Genomic DNA, 14,986 nt, shown 5'->3' with positions numbered 1-14,986 from the left:
CATAGGCCACCAGCTTATAGAGCTGCCAGGAACAGTTTGCCAAAGATTTGAAAAGCACTGATCATAGTTCTAATCTCCTATAACCCCATAACCTGACAACCTTCTAACCTTCAGAGGGAATCAGTCCTGAATAATTCCTCGTATCTGTCTGAACAAGTTTCACTCAGAGTGTTCCGACCATGTGTGCAGAATAGTGAGGAGGCCTGGCAGCAGGATGGGGGTGTGTGTGTGCAATTGTTTTGCTAAGGAGCTGATTCTGCTGGGCCACTCTGAGGGGCTACAGTGTTGTTGACAGTCATCTCCCCTGCTCCTTGCATACTCCCCAGAAGGACCAGGTTCTCTGTTCTAGGGACTATTTTGGGCATATAGTGTTCCAAAGAGAGCAAAGGGTCAGAGCTCTGGCCACAGCCCTTTAAAAACAGTGAGTGCCTCTTACAATAAAAGGTAGGAATGTAGGAATTGTCAGACTAGTTCAGACTGGAGGGGGTCCATCTAGTTAATTATTCTGTCTCTGATTGTTGGAAATAATCCAGGACACTCTGGATGCCGGTGAAAACAAGCGGAGGATTTATTATATACCAGCTGATGGAGTGACACACAGGGGTTACCCTGGTGAACACTAGTTAATTAACACAATACAATAGGTTATATAGTCAGCAGGTGGACAGAGGAAAAATGATTTGCTAGGTCTAGCAGCAAGACGAAATGAGCACATAAGCCAATAGAACAACTAAAGATTACATAATATTTCCGCCCACTGCAAAGTAACAACTCATTAATTAATATACAGGTAGTTACTGTTCAAATGCCAAAACATGTCAGCAAAACAGTAATAACATTTTAGTCTGCATAGATGATGATGTTACTATAGCAGGCGGGTATGGCTTTGAGTTGGTGCAGCGCTTGGTTCTCAGGCTCATTATCTAGGAGTGAAGCAAGACAGTTAAGCAAGTTTTATTAATGTTATCTTAAGCAAAATGTGTTACGTTACTAACTGAGATCCTGTCCGAGTGTCTTAGAATGTGGTTGCTATGGTACCCAGGGTCTTTTTACTGCCTGTAGCTCTTATCCTGACTGTGGTGTTCCCAGGCCTGATCCCAAGATGGAGTCATGCTGTTTAGAGGCCTATTAGCACATTTAGGGCTGCCTCAGTTTACCCTACACTGATAGAGGCCACTCCCTGATGCTTCAAGGATGGTTAAAAATCTTGCAACAACTGGAAGTGAGAACATCTGTGCAACCCAGTCAATCCCTTCCTGACCTCTGTTTGAGGCTAGCTAGAGCTCTGAAGCATGAAGGTTTAATGTCCCTGCATAACTCCAGATAGTCTTGTTATTTATCTAAATTGCTGAGCATGTGTTTTTGTTCTTCTCTCCCAGGACCATGCGTTGGGACCCTCTCCTGTATCCTGCTGTATGATAGCAGAGCTGTCGTCTGTGGGAAACAAGCTGGTGTCTTTCAGGCCAGTTTTCAGCAGGGCTGTGTCCAGACTCAGGGGTTTTTTCGGGAAAAGTAGCCTTTTCCCGAAAAAACTTCCCCTGCGTCCAGACTCAAGCCGCATTCTTTCAAAATAATTTCGAAAGAACGCGGCTTTTCTTTCGATGGCGGTAAACCTCGTTTCACGAGGAAGAATGCCTTCTTTCGAAAGTTCCTCTTTCCAAAGAAGGCGTTCTTCAATGTAAATAGGGCTTCCTCGAAAGAGAGCATCCAGACTCGCTGGGTGCTCTCTTTCGAAAAAGCGGATTGCTCTTTCGAAAGATCCGCCTGCAGTCTAGACGCGATCTTTCGAAAGAGGCTCTTGAAAGAGCCTCTTTCGAAAGAAACCTGCAGTCTAGACATAGCCCAGGTGTGTGGACACCACAAAACCTCCCAACAACTGGCAATCATAAACATCCTGAGAACAGATTCTACTTGTATGTCACATGCAAAACTTCTATTTACATCATGAAGCATCCAGTCTGAAGTCATGGATGGAGTACTATAGCTTGGTTGGCACTCTCAGCAGTGAGGTCCGCGAATAGAAGTTACATTATTCTCTTATCCAGAGCTTGGCCTTTCTGGGCAGGCTTGGAATAGGGCGAAGTGAGGCCTCTTGTGTCACCTACGCATGATATCCATAGAACTATTATGGTATTGGGGTGGTATCTAGAGTCTCCAACTAAAATCAGATCCCATTGTCTGAGGCAGCATACATGCACACAGTAAGGGACAGCCTACTCCTTGAAGAGTTTATAATTTAAATAGAACAGACAAAGGGTGGGAGGGGAAACAGTAGCACAGAAAGTTGAAGAGACTCTCCCAAGCAGTACAGCAATAGCTCACTGACAGGGGCTGACAGAATTGCCAGGCCCCTAGGCAAGCTGGGTGGGGTGCGGGTGGGGGGAGCTGCTCCATGTTCTTGTAAGGGGCAGGACCTCAGACGGAAGGGGCTGGGCTGTGGTTAGCCAGTCTTCAACGTTGCCTGGATTGTGTCATGCCTCCTTCCAGCCCAACCTTAGTGCTGTCAGGAGTGCATTGCCTGGGGCTCCAGCGGCAATTTAAAAGGGCCCAAGGCTCTGGCTACCACTAATGCTGCAGTGGCAGCGGTCAAGAGTCCTGATTCTTGTTGAATGACCAGGCCCTGGAGTAGTTACTCCTTTTGCTCCCCCTCATCAGCAGTCCTGTAGAGCCAGCAGTACAACTCAGCTCTCCTGACTGCCAGTCCATTGCCCTGTCCCCTGGGCCTTAATGATACTGTCTCTCCCAGGCATCCAGCATCATTCACAAACACTATAGACACAGTAAATGACTAAATTAAAAAGAGGGGGAGAGGGAAATAATTGCTTATTTTGTTTAAAAGCAGCGAAGGAAAATTGGGCCCAAATGACATACATGGACCAGCTGCTTTATGCTACAAAATGGCTGTAAACATGGCCTACCAAGATAACAAAGCCACATTTATGGCTGCTTCACATACGCAAGGTGGTATAAAGCAGCTGGGGTGAACCCAACCCATCTACCCCAATTAAATCTTAAGTAGAACGTCTACTCTTTCAAGAACTACCTCCACTATCTCCACTCTCTGAAAAGCAGGTAACACAGCTCACAATGAGAACAGAAGATACAAAGTAAAATAAGAATAGAAGTTCAAATATTTCACCATGTTGCTGTTTGCAAGTTAACAGTGGCAATGGATATAAAACTCAAACCCTCCTCCAACATCAGAGTTCTACCGTTTGAATTAAAAGAGAATCTCCAGCAGCTGCCATTCATAAAAGGCTTCTGACATACCACTGAGCAGTTCTGATTACGTATATCAGAGGGCACACTTTACCACAGGGTATCAGAATGCATTTGCTTGTCTTTGCATACTGGAGGATCAATGCTCCAGCGATCAATCTTCTGGGGTTCGATTTAGTGGGTCCAGTAAAGACCTGCTAAATCGAATGCTGAGGGCACCCCATCGACTGCAGTACTCCTCGCTGTCAAAAGAAGTAAGGGAAGTTGATGGGAGAGTTTCTCTCATCGGCCTCCCACTGTGGAGCCATCCCAGAAAAATAGATGTAAGGTACATCGACTCTAGCTACTCAATTGTCATAGCTGGAATTGCGTATCTTACATCGATTTTCTCCACCAGTCTAGCCCTGGCCTCAGAAGAAGTATAGAGTGATTAATGTGCTATCCACAGACACTGCCACTTTCTAACTATTTAAATTGCTTTCAAATAGTGTGTGACACGTATAATTTTCCAAGTAGCCCCAATGCTGCTAAATTATAGATTGTTTCTAGTTAATTCAAAGTGTTCTCTCTTTAAAAGTGTGGCAGTGCCACAGGCCAAACTGCAGGGAGTGTACTGTCAAATGAGCAAATTACTTTGTTACAACCACTATCATGAGGGTGGACACAGCTGGTCTACCACCTAAGTGGTATTGTATTAGATTTGATGGACACTGTTCTTTGACTCCTATTCTTTATAAGAAAGTCCCTTCGCTACAGTCATGTACTTCTGCCACTGTATTTCACTGGGCACATGCAAATAATTCTTCATTTTAAACTCCTTTTTTTCATACATCGTGCTGATAAAGCAGTCCATTTTGTAGAAAGGTGACCTCCCTTTCATGGATGCAATTCAACTGCGGGCCTCAACTAGAATAGCTGCAGCTTTGATGATCAGTTTGTGCTTGCTAATGCTACAGGGAGGTTAAATTCATACAGCAAGTCAGTTGCACAACCCACAGTAACATTTGAGTGGCCTGATTCCCATAAACATAACCAGAACGGCAAGTAATTGGGCTTCTGACCACAATCTATTTGCTGGGCAGAAATGTGCCGGCACAAATCTTGCAGGCATAGGTTGTCTCCATAAGTAAGGATCATAGATCACAGTCTGGATGAAACTAAGAAATCCTAATGATGAAGAGGAGACAAGAAGAGTCAAGAGACAAGGTTTGTATTGTGGGCTGGACTACTGACTTGCCATCTGACCTTAGGCAAGTTATTAGTCTCTCTATGCCTCTGTTTCTTTTTTTGTTAAAGGGGATATACAATATGTGTCTTCTTTCAAGGCTTCGTTAGTCTGTTTCGCATTCCTTGGATAAAATTGCTGTATAAATGCAAAATACTTGTGTATCTCAGTCCCCGCAGCCAAAATGTTAACCTGCTTTGAGGAAACAGAGTTTCATTCTTTCTTAACTGGGACCCTGTATTATTCAATGAAATCCCCTATAAGACATATGACATTTTACAGGTCTAGGATTGTGTGTTTGAATGTAGAGGTGACTACCTCCTGGTCACTTTACGACTAATTCATCTAGCATTAGGATTATTTCCAATTCTGATTTACAAACCTTCTGAGCCATTAAAACAGATGGCTTATGTTCTTATGTTATGTTCTTATGGCTTTTATTTTTGCACTGAAATTTCTCCCTCCTGTTAAAATATGGAATTTACTCTCACAACACGCTGCAATGCAAGTCAGACAGTAATCAGTCCTGTAGTAGTAGGTTTCTATCTTGGGACAATTCATGGCTAGAACTGAGACCGTCAAACTACTGGAAAGAGGAAGATTTCAAACTTTTCAGAGGGACGTGCCCTACATTATCCCAAGATAACAGACCTTAAAGTAATGGCATTAGTTGTATATGGAAAAACTACTTTAAATAATTTGAAAAGGGTTAGAAAAAAATTAACAGAAATAACATGGCCCTGGGGTTGGAACACTGGAGTATGATTAAGGGGAATTGCAGTCTGTTTACCCCATTGCTATAGGCCAGCCTAGTGGTCTTGGAGAAGTCACTATACCTCACCGTGCCTCTGTTTCCATTCCCACCACTTTCCTGCTTTGTCTGTTTAGACTTGACAACCTTCAGAGCAGAGATTTTCTCTTATTTTGTGTTTCTACATAACCTACCACAATGCAGCCCTGACCTCAACTGGGACACATAATCCTCTAATGAAAATATTTCTCCTTCCAAATCCTAGGCACCTGTATTCTTGGTATTAAAGGAAGCGGGGTATAGGGGTTGAGGCATAAAAGAAATAGTCTCCATAGTATTTCTAAGAAAACTTTTCTATAACCTATGTACACAATATTTGATATTGTGGTGAAATATAAAGATTTTATTGATATTATCAGCATATCTCCATTGTTTCTTTGTCACCATCCCAAGTTCATGCTGACAAAACCATTATATCACACCATTATTTATGCTCTCTGCCTGGCATATCCATGCATGCCTATATAGAAACCATAGATGAGTCTATTGTAGCCATGTTCCAGAAAATGGCACCAACTACACCGACATTCCATAAATGATTACAAAAATTCTGCCCTATGCTGACAGATCTGTGAACCCTAATGAAATTGGAAACATTTCTTGAGCTACTTACATGGTGAAGACATTCATTTCATGCCATGAAACTTTTGCCCAGCTCTTCCAAGCACAGTAGCCTCTGTTTGCTAGCGTCTGGCACAATTCATTTAATTTGTTATCTCGGCACTTCATTTGGAAGATTGAAATCCTTCTCCTGCCATCATCCCCAGTGATTTCTCCACTTTAATTAATTGAAGCCTGCTGGCCCATTAGAGAAGTAGGTAATGACCTCTAGATTCAAGTCACATTTGGCTAACACAGCTATTCTATAACATTTGCCAGACAAAGCATGAAGAAGGACTGCCCTTAATCATAATGAAAACCTCACTCATCCCAAACAAATTTTATTAAAGCAGGAAATTAGATTTAAACAGTAAAAAGGGAGAAGAAACACAGAAACTACCCCTTAACTTGCTGCTTCCTGTTTTCAAAAGCCTCAGTGTTTCACCAAGATCCATTTTTATTATTAGTTGCATTAAAATAGAACCTAGAGACCTCACTTGGAGCCCTTTTAGCCAGGTGTTCTACAAACACGCAGTCAGAGACATCCCCTGTCACTAACATGCGCATCAGTGGCATAGCCAGGAATCTGTCTTCCAGCTCCCAGCCCAAGGCTCTGTCTATGAGACCAGGCTTAAATTAAATGTGTGTTTATTGGTAATAATGCTGGTTGCCTAACCTAATAAAAGAGAGACCATTTAAAGAACCCCATGAGTCTGAATCGATCACTTCATTGCCCTGTCTCCTGCTCCCATCAAAGCTGATGCAAATGTGTCCATTAATGACCTAAAGGGCAGGAGTGGATAAGAAAGTGGAAAATACAAAAAGTAGGCAGGGGCGGGCTGTCCCCATCCCCCAGTATCAAAACCACTAGATTCATTTTGCTGAAATTATAAAAGAATAAAGAATTGTAAAAGAAGCAGAAAGACACTAGGTGACGTCTTTGCCCCACTGAAGACAATGGTAAAACACCCATTCAAGGAGTTAAGTTTGGTTGATAAGTTTGCTTTTGTGGCTTTAGTAACATGCTCCGCAAATTATCCAGTGTATTGCAATGGGCTGCCCAAAAGAGTAAAAGCGGCGAGGAGTCCTGTGGCACCTTATAGACTAACCAAAGTGTTGGAGCATAAGCTTTCGTGGGCAAAGACCTACTTTGTCATGCATCTGACAAAGTGGGTCTTTGCCCATGAAAGCTTATGCTCCAACACTTCGGTTAGTCTATAAGGTGCCACAGGACTCCTCGCTGCTTTTGCAGATTCAGACTAACACAGCTACCCCTCTGATACTTGACACCAAAAGAGTAAGTTACTATGCAATGGGTGTGAAGGTAGGAGAATCTGGCCCAATCTAATCCTGATGGAAAGTAGCTGCCTCAAGGAGTACAGGTTGAACCTCTCTTGTCCAGTACCCTCAGGATCAGACTGGCACTGAACCAGAGAATTTGCCAAACCATGGGAGGTTAATATTATTTACCAGCATTACCTACACTTCCACTGCTTACTGAACTCTTAGAAGACGTTTAAGGGTAAAGTAGAGCTAAATAACAGTGCAGAACATGGAGAACCAGGACTGGTGGCTGTAAACAAACTTTACAGGATCACAGGAAACATGATGATAAAGTGGACACCCAACTACCTAAAATCGTGTCGGACCACGGATGTTATGGGACCAGAGAGTGCTGGACTAGAGAGGTTCAACCTGTAGTTGTATTTGAATTCTTTGTTTCTCAGAGGCGAATGCAAAGCTCTATTCAGAACTGAAAGTCATCCCTTAATCGATGCAGTTTTATAATGCCAAATAACTCACAATAAATGTAATTAGGCTTCAGATACTGTCTATTGATGAAGGCTAACAGTTAAAGCAAACTGTAAAATGAATAATCAATGCTAGCTATATGGGAACTTTTTTATTACATTAAGTTTTATTGTCTTGCTTAATTAACAAGTAAATCAGCTGCTCAGAAAGCCATCCCCTGTAGGGGCTGAGCACCACCTTCAACCGAGGAGGCTGCTGAGCGTACTCTTTATCAGGAAGTGCTTGGATTTGTGCAGGATCTGGCTCACAAGTAGTGTAAGGCAGAAAATGTTTTTGCTGGACGGGAAAAGTTTTTGAGATGACTCATCTTTGCCATCTCAAATCAGCTTATTCTTACCCTAACTTAAACCAGGGTCAAGGTTTGGTTGTGCCTGGAAGCGCTGGGAATTGAAAGGGAGGGGGCAGTGAGTGGAAGGACACAAAAGCGAGAGGCACAGAGAGGAAGGACACGATACGGAGAGAGGCCACTGGAATCAGCTGCAGCACCAAAAGAGTGCTTGTGTGCCAGCATACTAGTAAGGAGCCCCCCTACCCAAACCAGGAGCTGTCCTCGGTGGAGATCCTGCAGACCAGGGGGCAAAGCCTGTCCCCTCCCCACCATGGATAGCCTGCAGGCCACGGGGTGCCACTGGAGGGGGAGCAGCAGCAGGGGGAAGAACCTCCTGAAGCCTGCCACCCCCAGACAGGCTGCAGGGCAGCAGTTGCAGGGAGAAGAGCCCCAAAGCCTGGCCTCTTCCCAGACGGTTTGCAGGATGTGGGGGAGGGGACATGGTGGAGAAAGGGGCAACCCCCAGAGCTTGCCCCCCAAGACAAGGGGGCAGGGGGGCTCTGAAGGCTGCGGATAGCCCACAGAGCCTGGCCAGCCGCCTGGAACACTGTTCTCCTGCCCCCTCCCCCCCTCCAAACAGGCTGCAGGGTGGAGAGGGCTGCTGGAGGCTGGGGCTAGGTCCCAAAAGTACTGCCCCCCCAGATCAGCTGCAGGGCACGGGCACAGCTGGAGGCCAGAATCATTTCAAAGAGCATCACCCCTCCACAACAGGCTGCAGGGGCCGCTGCCCCAAGCAAGGCCCCTCCTGGAGAAGCTGCAGGCCGGGGGAAGAGGGGCAGCAGCAGGCCATTGGCTGCCCCCCAGATAGACTGCAGACTGGGTGGGCAGCTGGAGGCCGGGCCAGCTCACAGAGCCCCAACTCCCACCCAGCAAGCACACAGACCCGGATCCCTCCCCTCAGGAGAAGCTGCACTCTGGGGAGCGCAGTCCTGGCTCCTCGGGAGGAGCTGCTAGTTGGGGAGCACTGCCACGGCCTCCCAGGAGGAGCCACTGCCAGAGCAGCGCCACCCTTCCCCCCATGAGTGGCCCAGGTAAGCCCCCTCCCAGCACCCTGTCCTGAGCCCCCTGCCTTGAGTCCTGCAACTCCCACCTGCCTTGACACCCACCTCCTTCCCCCTGCCTAAGCCGCCACACACTCCCAACCCCCCTCACTCCACCATTCATTTTCCTTCATTTAAAAAAATACAGTCATTTAAATAAAGCATGTACATTTTTCATTCATTTTCCAAAGGAAAATAATTACTTCAGCTAAAGACCTGAGCAATGCTGGATACATCTGCTAGTATCTATCTATATAAGTAAGAAGAAAGGGAGTTCCAGACTCTTGTCTCAAATTACACTTCCAAATGACCTAGGCCTTAGCTGAGGGCTTGCCCCTTCACCATCCCATACTGTCAGCAGAAATTGTTCGAATGGATCCTATCTGCTAGCAGGGAATTCTCTGTGAGAAGTTTGGGACTCTTAGACAAAAAGAAAAAAAATGCTCAAATAGAAGTTGGTGACTTTCTAGACACACTGCGAACCATGTCTCTTTGAGAGGGTTTTTAGAGGGGACTATATTTATGCATCCCACATGATGAAGGGGGTGGCTGGCAGAGTGGCCAAGTTCTCAGGGAACTGATTATCATAATGCTGCTCATATTTAATGGCCTGACATTTTTAATCCATTTTTAATTAAAAAATAAAAGGCACAGGAGGAAGAGGCCAGTGGTCTTTTCACTGCATGAGCTCTACGTTAGATGCTGACTATAATCCCCCTGTGCAAATAATTTTGGGACACACAATTTGACACAATTGGCAGAAGAGATGGTTGGAATATTTTTGAAACAATTATTCATCGAAAGGGCTGTTGAAATATATCTCTTTAAATAAAATCTGTCATGGCAAGAATTCTGAGGTGGGGGGAGGGTGGGAAGTGGCAGAGAGAGAGAGAAATTTAATCATCCAAAACCAGATCTTTGGACACAGTTCAATTTTTCAGAGCTTCAAAAGGTTTCATTTTCACCCCAATTCCGAACAAAAACAAATGTTGAGCTTCGTGCATTGGCATAATTCTGTGGTAAATCTTGCTCTGTTACCCCCTTGTTATTGTTGGCATTCTGTTCACTCTCCGGTTTAATTTATTAAATAAATACAGGAGTAGTTGTGCCCCATGAGCTTTTGTGTGAGAAGATCCTCTTCTGGCATTGCCATCTTTTAGTGCTAATAATCCAGGCATAAAATGTTGCCTACAGACAAGTTGGAAATAATTTTATAAGGCTTATAAATCAAACTATAAAAATAAGAGACAAGTGCCTCAGTGTAATAAAATATAAAGAAAAAACACCCCAGGAATCTTGATTCAGTTGTGCAGCAGAAATAGACTTACAGGTCATGCTGTTCAAAAGTCAGAGTACAGTTTTTCCATCTGCATATTTTCGTATGGACAACATCCGGCACCTAAGACCCTCATTCTTCAAAGACTTATGTATATGCTTAACCATATGTAAGAGTCTTTCCCTATGACTTCAATGGATCAGCTCATCCTACAGAAAGCTGGGAACTACACAAAGTGCATAAAGCGGAACATGTATATAGTCTTTGCAGGGTTGGGCCACTAGCTTTTACCTGCAAAAGGGGGTGGGGAATAGAAGAAATCTGTGTGAACTGTGTGTGCAAAAACTTAAGATAATGCCTCAATTCATACATCCAGAGACCTGATAGAGTTTTTTTGAAAACATATGGTCTAGAATGTAAGTCTCCAGTAAATGTCATCAAGTTATTTATCGTGTCTCCCTGGCATTAACTCCTCTCCCTCTCCAGCACAGGGCTGCCCACTTGCAAGCCTCCTTTCTGGAGTTAGTCCTTTAAATTTGGCAGAGCCAAGCTGTTGCCTAAAGGTGGCCATTTTGTAATTCACTGTTGTTGCTGACTGTAGCCTCCTCTCTTCTAACTTGTAAGTATTCTTAACTCCTATTACAACTCTTCCTAGCTTTCCCTATTTAAAAAATCTTTTGTCCCACCTGGTATGTTGTTAAAAGTGACAAGTATGATTTTGCTTAAAAAGCCTTCACAAAGCTCAGTGTTTGTTTGTTTCACCAAGTAAAAGAATAGACCTGGTAGGCACAGGGGAGGTTTGTGTAGCAATTCAAGTTTGGTTTAACATTCATAATGAGCAAAGTCACTTTTGTTTGCTGTTAAGCAACCTGCATTCCTATCTCTGACCACTCTGAAGTTAATGATGAAGGTATGTGGCCTGTCTTTCAGAAGTTGATGATGGTTTCTTTTGAGTTGTGCTCAAAGCAGATGCTTTGCTCCTCCTTCCTGTCTCAAAAGTGGAAGGAAGAATATGTTGTGGATTGTGGCCTGCTGTGGTGCATATAATAAGCTGATATTTATAGGGCCCTATCCTGCTGATATTCCTCACAAAGAACTTGTATTGACTTTGATGGGAGTTTTGGGCTCAGAGGTGAAATTATCTTAAATACACAAATAACCACTGTTTTCCCCCATTGTAAAACTATTATATTGTCTTTAAACTGCCACAGGGCTACTCATTTTTTTTAAAGTTAGTTACAGAGTACCATGGTTACCTGTCTGAGACTCTTACTTTTTATTTATTTTTATTTATATATATATATATATATATATACACTGTTCTGCTTTTCTTTTTCCATCATTATGCTTGGTAGGCATTGAGGAGGTTTATGGGCAATGTTCCCCCTGCTTTTTTCACCTGTGTAGACCAAATTGTGTTATATGCACTGAGGAATATGCAGATGTGCACCACCAGTAGAAACACATGCTGCTGGCTCTGGGTGCTCTGCTATTCCTCTGGGTGGCATCTGAATCTCTCTTTGGTGACCACCCAAGTGCTCTGCTTATGGGGAACACTTTGGGTATTTTTCCCCTCTTTTGTTACGTTTTATTTTGGTTTTCCTGTACTGCATTTGAAACATCCGTTCAATACAGTTTTTTCATTTAAAACTATCAGACAGGGATAAAACAGGCTTGATCTGTTTTTTCTTTTACCTTGTAAGCATGCAGTGGTTCCATGGAAGTCAGGGAGTTATGCTGATTGAGCTGCGAGAACAGAATAAAACCTCGTGTTTAAATATAGACAGGAAATGTCTCTGTAAATTGGGATTTTAAGGAAACAAGTACATTAGATGGAGGTTATAATTAAGAATATTTGGTTGACCTTCCAAAAAATGGATCAGGCTGGAGATTGTAACCTTTGCTTGAATGACAGATGAGACTAAAATGGTGAATATTTATATGAAAAATCTGAATTATTCATGTACTGTTCAAGATATCTTACAGTGTAACAAAATAGAGAAGAAGCTACTAGGCTAAGGGTTGCATACACAGTGATATGGTACTTGATTTTAGACAATTCCTGTTTGATGTAAAGAGTGCAGTATATATGGAAAGAGCAGCTTTTTGTCTGGGTTTGTATCTGGAAGAGGTGCAAAGGCTACAAATGCAGGCTGTTCTGAATGAAGAACATTCAAGTGCATATAAATCATGGCTCTAACTTTATTATGATACAAGTGTGAATTATGTTGGTTTTGCCTCTGCAATTAGATGGTGCAACAGATGGCGAAGATTTATACAAACTGTAACATTCTTGGCAATGCGAGTTTAACAAATTTGTAGCTGTGTGGTCTCTCAAAAAGGATGAGAATATTTGCACCTAGAGGAAAAAAAGAGTCGATTTCTCTTTTTGGTGCCCTCCCATTTCCACTTTAGGCAAACACCTCAAGTTTTCCTTTTAAAGAGTGGCATTGTTAGATTACACCAGAATTTTCCATTCATACTTGCACTGCCTTGGTGGAAACCAGCACGGTAAAAGACCATGTATGCATGTTTCCAAAAGGGAAATGCACAATTAAGAGGAATTTTATGTGTGAGCATGTGGCAGTGTTAAGTTATGGGAGAGAGCTAGCAGCTGGTAGCATAATACATTTCTGTATTGCCTATAAGGCCAATCTGCATATAAAAAGAGATGAAAGAGAAACTAGTGAACTTGGGTTTGCTCTTTTTCTACTAATTTATTACTGTTTTCAGTAACACTTTATAATAGTTACTGTAATTACACTGTTGTTATATTGCAATTACAGTGGAATTAAGCTGTGATTTTGCTTTTCAGTACATAAACACCGATAATTGATATAGCTGGTAAGTTAACTATATGACTAAATAACTCCAAAGGAAGTTATTTGTAATACCTCTGTTGTTAAAATCCAACTGCATTGTACTTACACTGTAATTATGTTCTGTCATACAGTGAACTTTCCAGTCCTGGAAATCAGTGATAATTATAGGAATCAAGAAGCACAGCCACAGTGTAATTTCATGCAGTAATTCCTATGTAACTGTGGTATAATTACAGCAACTGTACTATGAAATATGACCAAATCTGAACTTCCTTCCACAGCTGTCTTCCATAGCATTTGAATGTGTTCTCAGTATGTAGAATCCCTCTTTTCATCCACTGTGAAAGATACTGCACAGCAGTTAGGAAAGGTTATTGAGGGATAGCCCTTTGCCAGATTCAGAGCCCTGAGTTTGTGTAGGACACATGCTCCCTGTGTAGCGCCCCCTCTCCACCTGGTTACCTTCTTTTAAAGCCAATCTCCTTTCAGGTTTGGATGGATAGGTCTGGGTTCTTCTGGATCCTGCCACCCACTCAATTTTATTCTTTCTGATTGATGTACTTGGCGGTGCCTCCACCCCCCTCACTCCTTCCTAGCAGGGTCACCAGGGCAGCTTGGGAGGAAAATTCTAGCCCAGGATAATCCCCACGTATTTGCCAGATAGTTGGAGACTCCCACAAAATAGCACAAACACATACACTATAAACACAATTATATTAAACAGGAGACAATTATAACAGAACAGGGTAAAACGCTATTTTTAGGGTCACCGGTGCCCAGCAGCTGTGAGGTTAGTGTCCTGTTGGTACGCGTACTTTGTTGGGGCCCTTGATGACTGTTGACCACAAAATCCTTCTCTGCAGTGGTTTAGCAGTGGAGCTGACTAGGTCCAGTACAGCCCAAAGGACTCACCCATGGGAGAAGGCAGTAAATCCCTCCACAGTTTAATATGCTGCAGGTAATAAAATCCCCAAACAAATTCCCTGCCTGACTAACTAAAAATTGGTGCACTCACACACTCCATGAATGACCTCAGGTTGAGAGATGACTCAGTCTCTGCAAAGGGCTGCTCTCTTCTCACAGGGATCCTCTTCAAGCAGGAACCAGGCTGCTTCGGTCCCAGAATTTCCCCTCACCGCGAAGGGGTGCAGGGCTCAAGATGCAGACCACACAACTGCACCAAAATTCAAAACTATAGCCTCCCAGCCCAGCATTCAGACCCACACAGCAGGCAGCAGCCCTGAACTTGCTGCTAGAGCCGAGCTGACCATGCGGTGACTCCTCTCACCCAGGGAACTGGAGAGCCAACTCAGCCTGGCTGGGGAAGCCTCCCAGCAAACTCCACAACTGGGAATCAACAGTGGAGACATAAACCCAGCTGAGGGATCCTGCCTTCAGGGCCCTAGAGGCTAGTTCTCAGGGGGAACCCTGCATGCAGGCCTGGGGCTTACTAGCTCCCACACAACCAGTCCTCCCCTTTCCCTGCTGGCTCCAGACTCCTCTCAACAGTGGTCTCTCCTTCCCCCTGAGAGGGGCATCTCACACCCCATGGGTTGCCCGGCAGACTCTGGCCCTGGTAGGGAGGGGGAGCCAAGGCAAACTCAGAGTGCCTCTCCCTGAGCTGCCAGCAGACAAGGCCCCAGGAATCCAAGTCATCTCCTTGGGGGTTACACCTGTAACTGGCTACTTACTCAGATTAGACTGGAGGAATTGAGTTTTAACTGGCCACTCTTCTCTGCACCTGTTATGAGCTGTGCCTCTGATTTGTTGCCTTTGAATTCGGGCAGTGAAACAGTGCACTCCTGAGGCGGTGGGAAGAACCCAAAGGTAAAACAGATTTTTGTGCAGGTCTC

The 14,986-nt window shown here is 43.9% G+C and overlaps 1 long non-coding RNA gene across 1 annotated transcript in view; it reads left to right on the top strand.

Moving 5' to 3' along the window:
- Positions 1-10,870: 10,870 nt before the first annotated feature.
- The window catches only part of LOC142819170 (uncharacterized), a 57,134-nt gene continuing 53,018 nt past the window's right edge, over positions 10,871-14,986 (top strand). Inside the window, exon 1 of the long non-coding RNA XR_012896966.2 lies at positions 10,871-10,930. This is a non-coding gene — a long non-coding RNA (uncharacterized LOC142819170). The remainder of the gene's footprint in view (positions 10,931-14,986) is intronic.

This window comes from Pelodiscus sinensis, chromosome 20 (assembly GCF_052426305.1).
Source record: "Pelodiscus sinensis isolate ZL-2025 chromosome 20, ASM5242630v1, whole genome shotgun sequence".
Classification (NCBI taxonomy): domain Eukaryota; kingdom Metazoa; phylum Chordata; order Testudines; family Trionychidae; genus Pelodiscus; species Pelodiscus sinensis.
Note: the sequence above shows the minus strand (reverse complement) of the source record. Positions and strands in the feature narration are given on the sequence as shown.